This window comes from Dama dama, chromosome 28 (assembly GCF_033118175.1).
Source record: "Dama dama isolate Ldn47 chromosome 28, ASM3311817v1, whole genome shotgun sequence".
In the NCBI taxonomy this organism is placed as follows: Eukaryota; Metazoa; Chordata; class Mammalia; order Artiodactyla; family Cervidae; genus Dama; species Dama dama.
In genome coordinates, this window is record NC_083708.1 from 21,686,690 (window position 1) to 21,703,133 (window position 16,444).

At 38.3% G+C, this 16,444-nt stretch overlaps 1 long non-coding RNA gene across 1 annotated transcript in view; it reads left to right on the forward strand.

Annotated features, from left to right (window-relative positions):
- LOC133048104 (uncharacterized) overlaps positions 1-16,444 on the forward strand; it is a 46,083-nt gene that overhangs the window by 13,886 nt on the left and 15,753 nt on the right. Inside the window, exon 2 of the long non-coding RNA XR_009690953.1 lies at positions 11,837-11,926. This is a non-coding gene — a long non-coding RNA (uncharacterized LOC133048104). The remainder of the gene's footprint in view (positions 1-11,836; positions 11,927-16,444) is intronic.

Below are 16,444 nucleotides of genomic sequence, written 5' to 3' on the forward strand. Positions count from 1 at the left end.
ATTTGTTGAATATACAATATATCAGTATGAGTCCAAAAGTCGAAGCTCTCAGAATTTCCCTCCCTCTTGTATACCTTTTACTCCTTTCCCTTTGAAGGTAAGAATCCCATTTGTTTCTGGTTATACTCCCTGTGTTCTCTTTTGCAAAAGCAAATACATTTATTTCTTTAACTTTTTATCTTATATTGGGGTAGAGCCAATTAACAAAGTTGTCATAGTTGCAAGTGAAGAGCAAAGGGACTCAACCACACATATAAGCAAATATATGTATTTTTATTTCTCCTTTTTTTAACTAAAAAGTAGCATACTGTATGTACAAGTTGGATGTACAACTGAAGCAAAGGTGGACGTAATTTTTATCTTTGTTCTTCTGTATATAAGATCTTTTTCACCTAGCTTCTTTGGAGTTATAATTTTCTCTATCTTTGACTTTCTGTAATTTGAAAATCATATGCCTAGATGTAATCTTTGTGGTGTTTATCATGTTAGGTGTTCTCTAAACTTCTTAGATCTATGGTTTGGTGTCTGACAATAACTTAAGGAACTTCCAGTCCTTTGCTTAAAATAGTCTGTTTTTTCTTCTTCTAGTATTCCCATTACATGTTATGTATTTTGTAATTCTCCCACAGTTCTCAGATATTCTGTTTTCGCCTAGTCTTTATTCCCTTTTTCAATTGTTGTGGATTATATCATATATCCTCTAGTTCAGAGATTCTTTCCTCAGCTATGTCCAATGTACTATTAAGCCCATCAAAGGCATTCTTCATTTCTGTTACAGTGGGGTTTCTTCTAGCATTTATTTTTGGCTCTTTCTTAGGATTTCCATCTCTCTGCTTCCAGAGTCCATCTGTTCTTGCATGCTATCCCCTTTATCCATTGAGACCTTAGCATATTAAATTTTTATTTAATTTAATTTAGAATTTTAAATTCCTGATCTGATCAATCCCACATCTCTGCTGTGTCTAGTGCCAACACTTGCTCTGTCTCTTCAAATTGTGTTTGGATTTCAATGTGCCTTGTACTTGTTTGACAGCTGGACAGTCTGTACCAGGTAAAAGGAACTGCTGTGAATAAACCTTTAGTAAAGTGATGATAGGGCTTCCCAGGTGGCTCAGTGACAGAGAATCCGCCTGCCAATTCATGAGATGTGGGTTTGATCCGTGGTTGGGAAGATCCCCTGGAGAAGAAAATGGCACCCCCCTTCAATATACTTGCCTGGGAAATCTCATGGTCAGAGGAGCCTGGCGGGCTACAGTCCATGGGGGTCACAAAAAGTCAGACATGACTTGGTAGTTCAGTTCAGTTCAGTTGCTCAGTCCTGTCCAACTCTGTGACCCCATGGACTGCAGCACTCCAGGCCTCCTGTCCATCACCCACTCCCGGAGCTTACTCAAACTCATGTCCATTGGATCAGTGATGACATCCAACCATCTCATCCTCTATTGTCCCCTTCTCCTCCCGCCTTCAATCTTTCCAAGCATCAGGGTCTTTTCTAATGAGTCAGCTCTTTGCATCAGGTGGCCAAAGTATTGGAGTTTCAGCTTCAACATCAGTCCTTCCGATGAACACCCAGGACTGATTTCCTTTAGGATGGACTGGTTGGATCTTCTTGCAGTCCAAGGGACTCTCAAGAGTCTTCTCCAACACCAGAGTTCAAAAGCATCAATTCTTCTGTGCTCAGCTTTCTTTACAGGTCAACACATCCATACGTGACTCCTAGAAAAACCATAGCTTTGGCTACGTGGACCTTTGTGGGCAAAGTAATGTCTTTGCTTTTTAACATACTGTGTAGGTTGGTCATAGCTTTTCTTCCAAAGAGCAAGTGTCTTTTAATTTCATGGCTGCAGTCACCATCTGCAGTGATTTTGGAGCCCCCCAAAATTAAGCCTCTCACTCTTTCCATTGTTTCTCCATGACTTAGTAACTAACAACAACAACAACAAAGTGATGATAAGATGTAGGAAAGAGAAGAGTTCTACAGTCCTATGGTTAGATCTCAGTCTTACAGTGAGCCTGTGCCTCTGGATTGTGAATTTCAAGAGTTTCTCAGCTTCCCTTCTGATTAGGTAGGATATAATGGATAGAACTACTGGAGTTGGATATTTTCCCTTCTTCCTCCCCACCCCAGGTCAGTTCAGTTCAGTTCAGTTCAGTTGCTCAGTCGTGTCCGCCTGTTTGCAACCCCATGAATCGCAGCACGCCAGGCCTCCCTGTCCATCACCAACTCCTGGAGTTTACTCAAACTCATGCCCATTGGGTCGATGATGCCATCCAGCCATCTCATCCTCTGTCGCCCCCTTCTCCTCCTGCCCCCAATCCCTCCCAGCATCAGGGTCTTTTCCAGTGAGTCAGTAGGCTCTGATAACTCTGAGAAGCTAGACTCTGGTTAATTGATATCACCTGAGAGCAGAACCTTACATGGAACAACTGACTGGTTCAAAATTGGGAAAGGAGTACGTCAAGGCTGTATGCTGTCACCCTGCTTAATTAACTTATAAGAAGAGTACATCATGCAAAATGCCAGGCTGGATGAATCACAAGCTGGAATCAAGATTGCCAGGAGACATATCAAACAACTTCAGATATGCAGATGATACCAGTCTAATGATGGTAAGTAAAAAGAAACTGAAGAACCTTTGAATGAGGGTTAAAGAGGAGAGAAAAAGCTGGATTAACACTCAGTGTTCAAAAAGCTAAGATCATGGCATCTGGTCCCATCACTTCATGGCAAATAGAAGGGGAAAAGTGGAAGCAGTGACAGATTTTATTTTCTTTGGCTCCAAAATCACTGCAGAAAGTGACTGCCACCATGAAATTCAAAGACACTTGCTCCTTAGAAGGAAAGCTTTGACAAACCTAGACAGCAGTTTTGACAAACCTAGACAGTTGAAAAACAGAGGCATCACTTTGTCAACAAAGGTTTGTATAATCAAACTGTGGTTTTCCAAGTAGTCATGTACAGATGTGAGTTGGACCATAAGGAAGGCTGAATATCAAAGAATTGATACTTTCAAATTGTGGTGCTGGAGAAGACTCTTGAGAGCCCCTTGGACAGCAAGGAGCTCAAACCAGTCAATCCTAAAGGAAATCAACCCTGAATATTCATCAGAAAGACTGATGCTGAAGCTGAAGCTCTAATACTTTGGCCACCTGTTGCAAAGTGCTGACTCATTGGAAAAGAACCTGATGCTGGGAAAGACTGAGGGCAGGAGGAGAAGGGGACGACAGAGGATGAGATGGTTAGATAGCTATCACTGACTCAATAAGTGTGAATTTGAGTCAACTCTGGGAAACGGTGATGAACAGGGGAGCCTGGCATGCTGCAGTCGATAGAAACTGAACAACAACAAGAGCAGGCTAAAAGAGCAAAGTGCTCTGGTATATTTTTAAATGATTCCTTTTCTCTTACCCTGCAGGAGGCTCAAGGGGATTTTTTTCTCTAATATTTACTGTGGGAACCTGGTCAAGCTCCTGGGGGTGAATCTCACAGTATTGTGGGAGTCCCCCATGACTGGATCTCCCTGAGTTTTAACTCTGAGTTATCACACTGAGCCTCCAGCAATTCATCAATTATAGGTCAGGTTTTCTACCGCAGCATTGACTCCCTCATTGGTTTTCACGCATGACTGTCTGCACAGGGAAAGCTGTGATGCCTGTATTTACCTCTCTTTCCGAGTTTGGTGGCAGTACTTTGTCCTGTGTCCTCACGTCTCTTAGGGATTCAAGTAGAATTGTTGGCTTTTCAATCTACTCATGTTTATAATTTATTAAGATGGAATGGTGATTCCAAGCTCCTTGCATGCAGAACATGAAATCAGGAGTCTATTGGCACTTTATTTTTTAATGTGACAATTTATCTTGAAATATGTATAATACATACATATTAGAAAACTTATGAATTTTTGCCTAAAAAATGTATGACACTTTGATTTACTTATTTGACTTAGTATGAATAGAATGCTAGATTTCTAATCAAAAAATAGATATGCAACAAGCAACAAAGGTTTACTGTATAGCACAGGGAACTATAGTCAATAACTTCTAATAACCTATAATGGAAAATAATTTTAAAAGTAACATATATGTGTATGTATAACTGAGTCACCTTGTTATGCACATGAAAAATTGTAACTATACTTCAATAAGATATATATGTATGAAAAAATATATATACATATATATATAAATATCTTGGAAATCACTCTATATTATAGAGATCTTTCACTTTTCAAAACTGCACAGTATTCAGTTATTCTTATGCACCATAGTTTGTTTAGCCTGTTTCCTACATTTGGGCATTTAGGGCATTTCCAATATTTTCCACCTTTACTCAACCATACAGACACCCTGATATTGGATGACCAGTCTTAAGAATTGTGAGAAAATAGACATAAATCTTTCTTCTTCATAAGCCACCCAGTCTGTGGTACTTTGTTATAGCAGCCTAAACAAATGAAGAGAGATACATTGCTAGAAATGAAAGTGCTAGATACATTGCTGGAAGTGGAAAGTGCTAGCTTAAAGGGTACATGCATATGTACTTTTGCTAGATATTGCCAAATTCCTCACCATAACAATGTATAACTCACTGATTTCCTACATACTTTCTGTCAGAGTACAATATTAAGATTTTAAAGTGTTGCCAGTCTGATAAATGATAGAGCTCAGTGGAGTTTTAATTTCATTTCTTATTGTGAATGGTTAAACATCCCATCTTATGAATTGTCACATTTTTTGCCTATATTTTCATAGAATTTTTGTTTTCTTTTTCTTTTATTTGAGATTTACATATAGTTAAATGCACCGATGTTGGTGCCTACCTCAAAGAGTTTTCACAAATATGGTGGTGGTTTAGTTGCTAAGTTGTGTCCAACTCTTACAATCCCATGGAATGTACCCCACCAGGCTCCTCTGTCCATGGGATTTCCCAGGCAAGAATACTGGAGAGGGTTGCCATTTCCGTCTCCAAGGGGTCTTCCTGATGCAGAATCAAACCTGTGTCCCTAGTATGGCAGACGGATTCTTTACCACTGAGCCATCCGTATTATGACAACCTCAATCAAGACATGGAGAAACATTCCTATCAGAAAATGCTCCTTTCCAATCAATCCCCTCATCGCATCAGCATCCAGTTTTGACTTAAGTCATATGGTACAGTCACATCAAAAAGAATAAAATAACTAGGAATAAACCCTCTCTTAGGAGGCAAAAGACCTGTACTCCAAAATCTATAAAATTATAATGAAAGAAAGTGAAGGCAACACAAACAGATGGATATACAATATTCTTGAATACTGTCAAAGTTACTATAATACACAAGGCAATCTACAGACTCAATGCAATCCCTATCAAAATGCCAATGGCATTATTCACAAAGCTAGAACAAATAATTTTAAAATCTATATGGAAACATAAAAGATCTTAAATAGCTGAAACAATCTTGAGAAAGACGAGAACTGGAGGAATCAGGCTCCCTGACTTTAGACTATACTACAAAGCTACAGTAATCAAACCAGTGTGGTACTGGCATGAAAACAGGCCTATGGATCAATGGAACAGGATAAAAAGCCCAGAAATAAGCACATGAACTTATGGTCAATTAATCTATAACAAAGGAAATAAGAATATACAATGGAAAAATGAAAGTCTTTTCAAAAAGTGGAGCTGGGAAAACTGGACAGTTACATGTAAAAGAATGAAATTGGAACATTATCTAATTTCATATACAAGAATTCAAACTGCATTAAACCTAAATGTAAGGCCAGACACTATGAAACTCCTAAAGGAAGACATAGGTAGAACACTTCTTTGACATAAATCATGGCAGTATTTTTTTTTGGATCTGTCTCCTAAAGTAAGAGTCAAAAGCTAAAATAAGCAAATGGGATCTAATTAAAAATAAACAAATGGGACCTAAGTTTTGCACAGCAAAGGAAAATATAAATAAAACTAAAAAACAACCTACTGAATGGGAGAAAATATTGGAAAATAACCAACAAGGATTAATATCCAACATATATAAGCAGCTTGTACAAGTCAATATCAAAAAAAAGCTAACAACCTAAAATCTAAACGATCTAAAAATGGGCAGAAGAACTGAATAGACACATTTCCAAAGAGGAAATACACATGGCCAAAAGGCACATGATGTTCAACATGACTAGTCAGGGAAGTTCAAATCAAAACCACAATGAGACATCACACTTGTCAGAATGACTACCATCAGAAAGAATACAAATGTTGGCAAGATGTAGAGACAAGAGTGCCTTCATACACTGTTGGTGGGAATGTAAATTTGTGTGGCCATTGTGGAGAACAGCATGGAGGGTTCTCAAAAAACTAAAAATAGAGCTACCATACAAGCCAGTAATTCCACTCCTGGGTATATCAGTTCAGTTCAGTCCCTCAGTCATGTCCTACTCTTTGCAACCCCATGAACCGCAGCACACCACGCCTTCCTGTCCATCACCAACTCCTAGGGTCCACCCAAACCCATGTCCATCGAGTCGGTGATGCCATTCCAACCATCTCATCCTCTGTCGTCCCCTTCTCCTCCTGTCCTCAATCTTTCCCAGCATCAGGATCTTTTCAAATGAGTCAGCTCATCGCATCAGGTGGCCAAAGTACTGGAGTTTCAGCTTCAGCATCAGTCCTTCCAATGAACACCCAGGACTGATCTCCTTTAGGATGGACTGGTTGGATCTCCTTGCAGTCCAAGGGACTCTCAAGAGTCTTCTCCAACACCACAGTTCAAAGGCATCAATTCTTCTGTGCTCAGCTTTCTTTATAGTCCAACTCTCACATCCATACATGACCACTGGAAAAGCCATATCCTGGACCATATGGACCTTTGTTGTCAAAGTAATGTCTCTGCTTTTTAATATGCTGTGTAGGTTGGTCATTACTTTCCTTCCAAGGAGTAAGCGTCTTTTAATTTCATGGCTGCAGTCACCATCTGCAGTGATTTTGGAGCCCAGAAAAGTATTCAGCCACTGTTTCCACTGTTTCCCATCTATTTGCCATGAAGTGATGGGACCAGATGCCATGATCTTAGTTTTCTGAATGTTGAGCTTTAAGCCAACTTTTTCACTCTCCTCTCTCACTTTCATCAAGAGGCTCTTTAGTTCATCTTCACTTTCTGCCATAAGGGTGGTGTCATCTGCATATCTGAGGTTATTGATATTTCTCCCGGCAATCTTGATTCCAGCTTGTGCTTCCTCCAGCCGAACATTTCTCATGATATACTCTGCATATTAGTTAAATAAGCAGGGTGACAATATACAGCCTTGACATACTCCTTTTCCTATTTGGAACCAGTCTGTTGTTCCATGTCCAGTTCTAACTGTTGCTTCCTGACCTGCATACAGGTTTCTCAAGAAGCAGCTCAGGTGGTCTGGTATTCCCATCTCTTTCAGAATTTTCCACAGTTTATTGTGATCCACATAGTCAAAGACTTTGGCATAGTCAATAAAGCAGAAATAGATGTTTTTCTGGAACTCTCTTGCTTTTTTGGTGATCCAGCGGATGTTGGCAATTTGATCTCTGGTTCCTCTGCTTTTCTAAAACCAGCTTGAACATCTGGGAGTTCTCGATTCATGTATTGCTGAAGCCTGGCTTAGGGAACTTTAAGCATTACTTTACTAGCGTGTGAGATGAGTGCAATTGTGCAGTAGTTTGAGCAATCTTTGGGATTGCCTTTCTTTGGGATTTGAGTGAAAATTGACCTTTTCCAGTCCTGTGGCCACTGCTGAGTTTTCCAAATTTGCTGGCATATTGAGTGCAGCACTTTCACAGCATCATCTTTCAGGATTTGAAATAGCTCAACTGGAATTCCATCACCTCCACTAGCTTTGTTCGTAGTGATGCTTCCTAAGGCCCACTTGACTTCACATTCCAGGAGGTCTGGCTATAGGTGAGATAATCACCATTGTGATTATCTGAGTCATGAAAATCTTTTTTATACAGTTCTTCTGTGTATTCTTGCCACCTCTTCTCAATATCTTCTGCTTCTGTTAGGTCCCTACCATTTCTGTCTTTTATTGAGCCCATCTTTGCATGAAATGTTCCCTTGGTATCTCTAATTTTCATGAAGAGATCTCTAGTCTTTCCCATTCTATTGTTTTCCTCTATTTCTTTGCATTGATCACTAAGGAAGGCTTTCTTATCTCTCCTTGGTATTCTTTGGAACTCTGCATTCAAATGGGAATATCTTTCCTGTTCTCCTTTGCTTTTCGCTTCCCTTCTTTTCACAGTTATTTGTAAGGCCTCCTCTGACAGGCATTTTGCTTTTTTGCATTTCTTTTTCTTGGGGATGGTCTTGATTCCTGTCTCCTGTACAATGTCATGAACCTCCATCCATAGTTCATCAGGCACTCTGTCTATCACATCTAGTCCTTTAAGTCTATTTCTCACTTTCACTGTATAGTCATAAGGGATTTGATTTAGGTCATACATGAATGGTCGAGTGGTTTTCTCCACTGGTATATATCCCCCTCTAAAAAAAAAAAAAACCCACTAATTGGAAAATAGATGCTTGCCAATGTTCAAATAGCATTATTTCCAATTTCCAAGATGAGGAAGCAACTTAAATATACAGTGATGTGTGAACTGATAAAGAATTTATGATACATATAAACAATGGAATACTACTCAGCCATAAAGAGAATGAAATATTTCTATGTGCAGCAATATAGTTGGACTTGGAGGACATTATGCTAAGTGAAATAAATCAAAGAAAGACAAATTCCATGTGATAATATATATGTGGAATCTAAAAAATATCAAAAATAGTAAATTTTTAAAAACAGATACATGAATATATAGAACAAACTAGTGGTCACCAGTTGGGGGTGGGGGCACAAGACAATGAGTGTAAGACAGGCTCAAGAATGTATTTTATGATGTGGGAAATATGGCCAGTATTTGGTCATTACTGTAAATAGAAAATAACCTTTAAAAATTATATACAAAGTTAAAAAAAAAAACTTTAAATTGTATGGTGCATGTTTCACATGTGATTGCTTTTGTTCCAAACATTTTTGAGATTCATTCACATTGGTACTTATATAAGCAACACAGGGAGTTAGGGATGCAGATCCTCTGTGCAGTTGAAAATCCACTACAACTAAAAGCCTGCACTCCATGTATGGGGTTCTTCCACTTCTGTGGGCCTGTGATCCTGTAGTATTGTTTACTAGCACAGAGAATCCACAGATAAGGGGACCTACACAGTTCACACCCATGTGGTTCAAGGGTCAACTGTATGTTATTAATTTCTTTTAATTTTTAGTGCAAAATTCAGTGGCATTTATTGCATTCACCTAATTATGCAACTACCATTTCTTTTTTTTTCCATTTATTTTTATTAGTTGGAGGCTAATTACTTTACAATATTGTAGTGGTTTTTGTCATACATTGACATGACTCAGCCATGGATTTACATGTATTCCCCATCCCGATCCCCCCTCCTACCTCCCTCTCCATCCAATCCCTCTGGGTCTTCCCAGTGCACCAGGCCTGAGCACTTGTCTCATGCATCCAACCTGGGCTGGTGATCTGTTTCACCCTAGATAGTATACATGTTTCAATGCTGTTCTCTCGAAACATGCCTCCCTCACCTTCTCTACATCCATTTATGATTAAAACTCTCCAGAAAGCAGGAATAGAAGGAACATACCTCAACATAATAAAAGCTATATATGACAAACCCACAGCAAGCATTACCCTCAATGGTGAAAAATTGAAAGCATTTCCCCTGAAATCAGGAATAAGACAAGGGTGCCCACTCTCACCACTACTATTCAACATAGTTTTGGAAGTTTTGGCCACAGCAATCAGAGCAGAAAAAGAAGTAAAAGGAATCCAGATAGGAAAAAAAGAAGCGAAACTCTCACTGTTTGCGGATGACATGATCCTCTACATAGAAAACCCTAAAGACTCTACCAGAAAATTACTAGAGCTAATCAACGAATATAACAAAGTTGCAGGATATAAAATTAACACACAGAAATCTCTTGCATTCCTATACACTAACAATGAGAAAACAGAAAGAGAAATTAAGGAAACAATACCATTCACCAATGCAACAAAAAGAATAAAATACTTAGGAGTTTATCTACCTAAAGAAACAAAAGGCCTATACATAGAAAACTATAAAACACTGATGAAATAAATCAAAGAGGACACAAACTGATGGAGAAATATACCGTGTTCATGGATTGGAAGAATCAATATTGTCAAAATGACTATACTACCCAAAGCAATCTATAGATTCAATACATTCCCTATCAAGCTACCAATGGTATTTTTCATAGAACTAGAACAAATAATTTCACAATTTTTATGGAAATACAAAAAAACCTCAAATAGCCAAAGAAATCTTGAGAAAGAAGAATGGAACTGGAGGAATCAACCTGCCTGACTTCAGACTCTACTACAAAGCCACAGCCATCAAGACAGTATGGTACTGGCACAAAGACAGAAATATAGATCAGTGGAACAGAATAGAAAACCCAGAGATAAATCCATAAACCTATGGACACCTTATCTTCAACAAAGGAGGCAAGAATATACAATGGAAAAAAGACAACCTCTTTAACAAGTGGTGCTGGGAAAACTGGTCAACCACTTGTAAAAGATTGAAACTAGAACACTTTCTAACACCATATGCAACTACCATTTCTATGCATTCTAAAACGTCTTTATCGTCCTAGAAATTCCATATCCATTAAATAGTCATTGCCTATTCTTTCCTATCCCCAGCCCTTGACGACCACTAAGATGCATTCTATCTCTGTGAATTTACCTATTCTGGACACCTCATATAAATGAAATCATATAATATATGCCCTTCTGTGGCTGATTTCATTAGCATGACTTTTGAGAATCATCTGCATTGTAGTATGTAGTACTTCATTCCTTTGTGTCTGACTAATATTCCACTTCATAGACATATCATATTTTGCTTATCTGTTCATTGGTTGATGGACATTTGTTTCCACCTTTTGACTCTTGTGAATAGTGCTGCTACAAATCTTTGGGTACAGGTATTTGAGTACCTGTTTCTAGTTCTTCTGGGAATATACCTAGGAGGCAAATTGGTAGGGTAATTCTGTGCTTAACTTTTTGAGGAATCAACAAACTGCTTTCCACAGAGGCTGCAATTATTTTATGTTTACAGTAGCAATGTACAATAATCCAATTTTCCACATCCTTACTAACAAGTATTCATTCCTACTACTGCTATTAGCATCCCAGTACATATGTATCACACAATTTGTGTATTCATTTTTTGTTAATGGACATTTGGGATATTTGAATATTATTAAGACATCCTGGACATCATTGTACAAGTTTTTTCTGTGGACATGTTTTCATTTCTCTTTGATAAATACCTAAGAGCAGAAGTGCTGAGTCACAGGATATATGTATGTTTAACTTTATAAAAAAAAAATGCCAAAGTTCTCTGAAGTGGTTGTAGCATTTTACAGACCTACTGGGAATGTATGATAGCTCTCAAGGCTTTATACCATAGCCAACATTTAGCACTGTTAGTATTTTTTATTTTGTTGGTTTGGAATGTTACCTTTGGTATCCTATTGTGGGTTTAAAATCTCTTTCCCCAAAGACAAATAATATAAAGCGCCTAGTTTTCTGCATATTGGTCATTTGTATATCTTTTTTAGTGTCAGTTCAGGCTTCGTCCATTTTTAACTGGTTATTTGACTTTGTTACTGATTTGTTAAAGTTCTTTAAGTATTTCTTGAATATACATATTGCAAAAATATTTTCCTGTTCTGTGGACTGCCTTTTCATTTGCTTTCTTGTTTCTTTTTAGGTTACAAGTTGTTTTATTTGGGGATCTTAATTAAGGACTGTAGCCTGGGAGAGAGCCTCTCAGATAGCTCTGAAGAACTACTCTGAAGAGGTAAGAAGAGGAGCAAAGATACAAAGGAAATGTTTTTACTGGGAAAAAAAAAGCAAACATGTAATCAAACATCAAAAGATTACTGCTAATCACAAAGAACAGATATCTCAAGTTAATGATTTTAAGTACTTTTCTATGTAAGGGAAAATATGAGTCTGGGCTTGTTGAAATTATCCCTTATATATGGATCTAGGGCCAGCATCCAAAGCACAGAATGCTTTGTTCTGCTTCATCCTGATTTCCCCTTAGGGCACACTGTCAGTGGGCAGCTGCAGTGGCTAATGTTTTGATCCTTGTAGAACTGGGATGATGGGAAACATCATTGGTTTACTAAAATAGCAGGCAATATTCCCCATCCACATTCCCACTTGGTTATAAATTCAACCAAGGTTTGAGAGGCATTGCGTGACCAAATTGTCCTATTGTGCTAGGAGGTTTTGTTTCTACGTCAGATAAGGATTCCATTGATATGCTACTCATGTGCTATTTTTGGACAAGCCCCTGTTGATGACCTAAAATTCTCTGGATTGTCTGCCTTACTAGTCTATTATGATCCAAGAAATGTTTTCCCCGATTGCTTCTTTCCGCATCTGAGGGCTTCCCTGGTGGCTCAAATGGTAAAGAATCTGTCTGCAATTCTGGAGACCTGGGTTTGATCCCTGGGTTGGAAAGATCCCCTGGAGGAGGAAACAGGTACCCACTCCAGGATTCTGGCCTGGAGAATTCCATGGACAGAGGAGCCTGGCTATGGTCCATGGGGTCACCTCACTAGTCTGTTATGATCCAGGAAATGTTTTCCCTTGTTGATTCTTTCCATATCTGGAGTTGCTCTATTACAATATTATATAGAGTTATATATAGGAACAATTGCCTCAAGACATTCAACCATCATTAATTTTGTCAAAAGCCTGGTTATACATTGAGTAATGCAAGAGATAATAATCTTATAAAATAAACAGAATATAAATAATATAGCTAGTAACATTAATAAGGTTATAGTACAGCTGAGAGACACAAAGCATAAACAGTTTGAAAACAACAAAGAACAAATTAAATGAATGGTTAGTATAATTAGTCATGATCTGTGTCACAACAAGCCATCAAATCTAGAGGGGAGCCAACTGATGAACCAAATTCTAGAGGAATCAGATAGAAAGAAAAAAAATGAATGTTTAACCTTTGTTTACAAAGGAATATTTTAGCAATGTTGTAGGTCATAGTGTAAGGGGAAATGTTTCCTGGAAAACAAAAATTAAAAGCCAGTAATGTTTCTGACAAAAAAAATCATAGAAGTGTAAATCATATTTACCAATTCATTTAGCCCCATGTAATTAATTCCTGTTGATCTGGACAAAGCTCTAAGGTTTTCCACTAGAATTTTGTTGCTTTTTACCCAGTTCAGTGGTGTGATCTAAGAGTCATCAGAAACCTTGTTTATAAAGCCCTTTTTAAGAATCTCTTTAAAGATCTTCATTTTGTAAAAGAATCAGAGTAAAACAATGTCTGTGAATGACCAAAAGAATTGTTAACAAAATGGCATAGTTTAAGATCTTAGGACAACACAATTGGGCCTTAGGAAGCATTACTATGAACAAAGCTAGTGGAGGTGATGGAATTCCAGCTGAGATATTTCAAACCCTAAGAGTGCTGCACTCATTATACCAGCAAATTTGGAAAAGAGCAGTGGCTACAAGACTGGAAAAGGTCAGTTTTCATTCCAATCCCAGAGAAAGGCAATGCTAACGATTGTTCAAACAATTGCACTCATTTCACATTCTAGCAAGAATATATGCAAAATCCTTCAAACTAGGCTTTGGCAGTACGTGAACCAAGAACTTCTAGGTGTACAAACTGGATTTAGAAAAGACAGAAGAACCAGAGATCAAATTGCCAACATCCATTGGGTCATAGAAAAAACTAGAGAATTCCAGAAAAACATCTGCTTCTTTGACTACGCGAAAGCCTTTGGCTGTGTGGATCACAACAAACTGGAATATTCTTAAAGAGATGGGAATACCGGACCACATTATCTGCCTCCTGAGAAATCTGTATTCGGGATAAGAAGCAACATGGACGTGGAACAACAGACTGGTTCAAAATTGGGAAAGGAATATGTCAAAGCTGTATATTGTTACCTACTTATTTAATTTATATGCAGAGTACATCATACGAAATGCTGGGCTGGATGACTCACAAGCTGGAATCAAGACTGCCAGGAGAAATATCAATGATCTCAGAAAAGCAGATGATACCACATTAATGGAAGAAAGTGAAGTGGAATTAAAGAGCCTCTTGATGAAGGTGAAACAGGAGAGTGAAAAAGCTGGCTTAAAACTCAGCATTCAAAAAACGAAGATTATGGCATCTAGTCCCATCACTTCATGGCAAATAGATGGGGAAGAAGTGGAAACAGTTTCAGATTTCATTTTCATAGGCTCCAAAATCACAGCAATGGTGACTGCAGTCACAAAATTAAAAGATGCTTGCTCCTTGGGAAAAAAGCTGACACATACCTGCCAGTGTATTAAAAAGCAGAGACATTACTTTGCCCACAAAGGTCCATATAGTCAAAGCTATGGCTTTCCTAGTAGTCATGTATGGATGTGAGAGTTGTACCACTCAGTTTAGCTGAGTGCCAAAGAATCGGTGCTTTCAAACTGTGGTGCTGGAGAAGATTCTTGAGAGTCCTTTGGACAGTAAGGAGATTGACCAGTTCATGTTAAAGGAACTCAGTCCTGAATATTCAGCTGAAGCTGAAGCTCCAGTACTCTGACCACCTGATACAAAGAGCCAATTTATTGGAAAAGACCCTGATGCTGGGAAAGATTGAGAGCAAGAGGAGAAGGAGGCAACAGAGGATGAGATGGTTGGACGATATCACTGACTCAATGGACATGAGTATGAGCAAACTTGGGGAGATAGTGAAGGGCAGGGAAGCCTGGCATGCTGCAGTTCATGGGGTTGCAAAGAGTCGGACATGACTTAAGTGACTGAACAACAACACAATTTATAAGAAACAGTTGTTTCTGTGGCATACAACATTTTTAGATAAGTAGAAATATGATTACATTATACCAGAACATACCAGATCTTTAGGCATTCCATATACTTTTTGGAACATTTAATGACATTTACCTACACAATAATGGACATTTCTATATAATAATAAACAGTAATGACAGTTATCCATATAATACAACCAAAGAAGTTTTATCACTACTTGTTTGACAATGTTTCCTATGTAATTTAACATACCAAATAAACCTAAGTTTAATATATCTCTTCAGAATCTTTCAGAGGTCCTCTTAAACATCCCAAAGTTAGCTAGAGGTCAAAATAGCTTTATTTAGAATTTGGAAATTTGTCAAGAATATCAAAAGGTTTCAAAACACTTGGCCAAATAGGATCATCGGTTACTGTGAAATAATACTTAATATTCAACCAAAGTTACAATTAAAGATTTTACATACAGAAGCTTGTAATGGGTTACTTTTCCCAGGTGCCTCCGTGGTAAACAATCTGCCTGCCAAGAAGGAGACACAGGTTCAATCCCAGGGTTGGGAAGACCCTCTGGAGAAGGAAATGGCAGCCCACTCCATTGGGGCCTGGCGGACTACAGTCCATGGGGTCACAAAAAGCCAGACACAACTCAGTGACTAAACAAACAGCTGCAAAGAAACCTTACAATCAGTTATCAAAAGCAAATTAATATTCCAAAAAAACCTTTGTTCTCTTAACACAGAGAACATAAACCAGAGAGAATGAACAACATTTTATTTTTGTACCAGCTTACTCTTAATATTAAAATTGACTTACCTAATTATATTTCATTTTTAATCTTAGCCAGTTCTGACCATGCACAAAACTCTTCTCAGGACTCCTTTCCCCAAAAAGCTTATATAACTTTCTTACTTTCAGATTTTGTCCTATGCTTTCTCTTTCTCCTTCCAGGATAAAATTACTTTCTTAGACTTAACAAAGTATTTCCATTTCTTACATCTTTTTCCCCTTCATACAAAGATGTTTTCCATGTGAATTTTAGTAGTCTTGTCAGGTGAGTATAATCTCCTCAGTTCTGTCTCGTCTCAACAAAAATTTGAAGCAACGGACATTAAAGCCCTCGGCGCATCACAGCTCTTGGACAGACCGTGTTATAGCTCTTGGTTCTCAAACAGACCATGTTATAGCTCTTAGAGAGATCAGTGTTACAGCTCTGATTTACAGCCCAGTTTTATTTGGAAAATACATCCTCGAGGCATGAGGTCATGCTGACCCAAAGACGCGAAGAGAAGAGAGAGCCCCGGCCCTTTGGCTCCTCTTTTTATATGTTTTTTCCTCCCCCCTGGGCCTGTCCTATGTAAACTGGGCTAGCCAGGAATGCTATTTGTTCTACCTGAGGTCCTCACTCCGGTCCTCAGGCCTTCCTTTATTCTATTTTCAGGGGCTTTTCCCTTCCTTGTCTTTTAGCCACTGCCATTTTGGACTCCTGTTTCCTATTCTACCTACCTAACAGTCTTA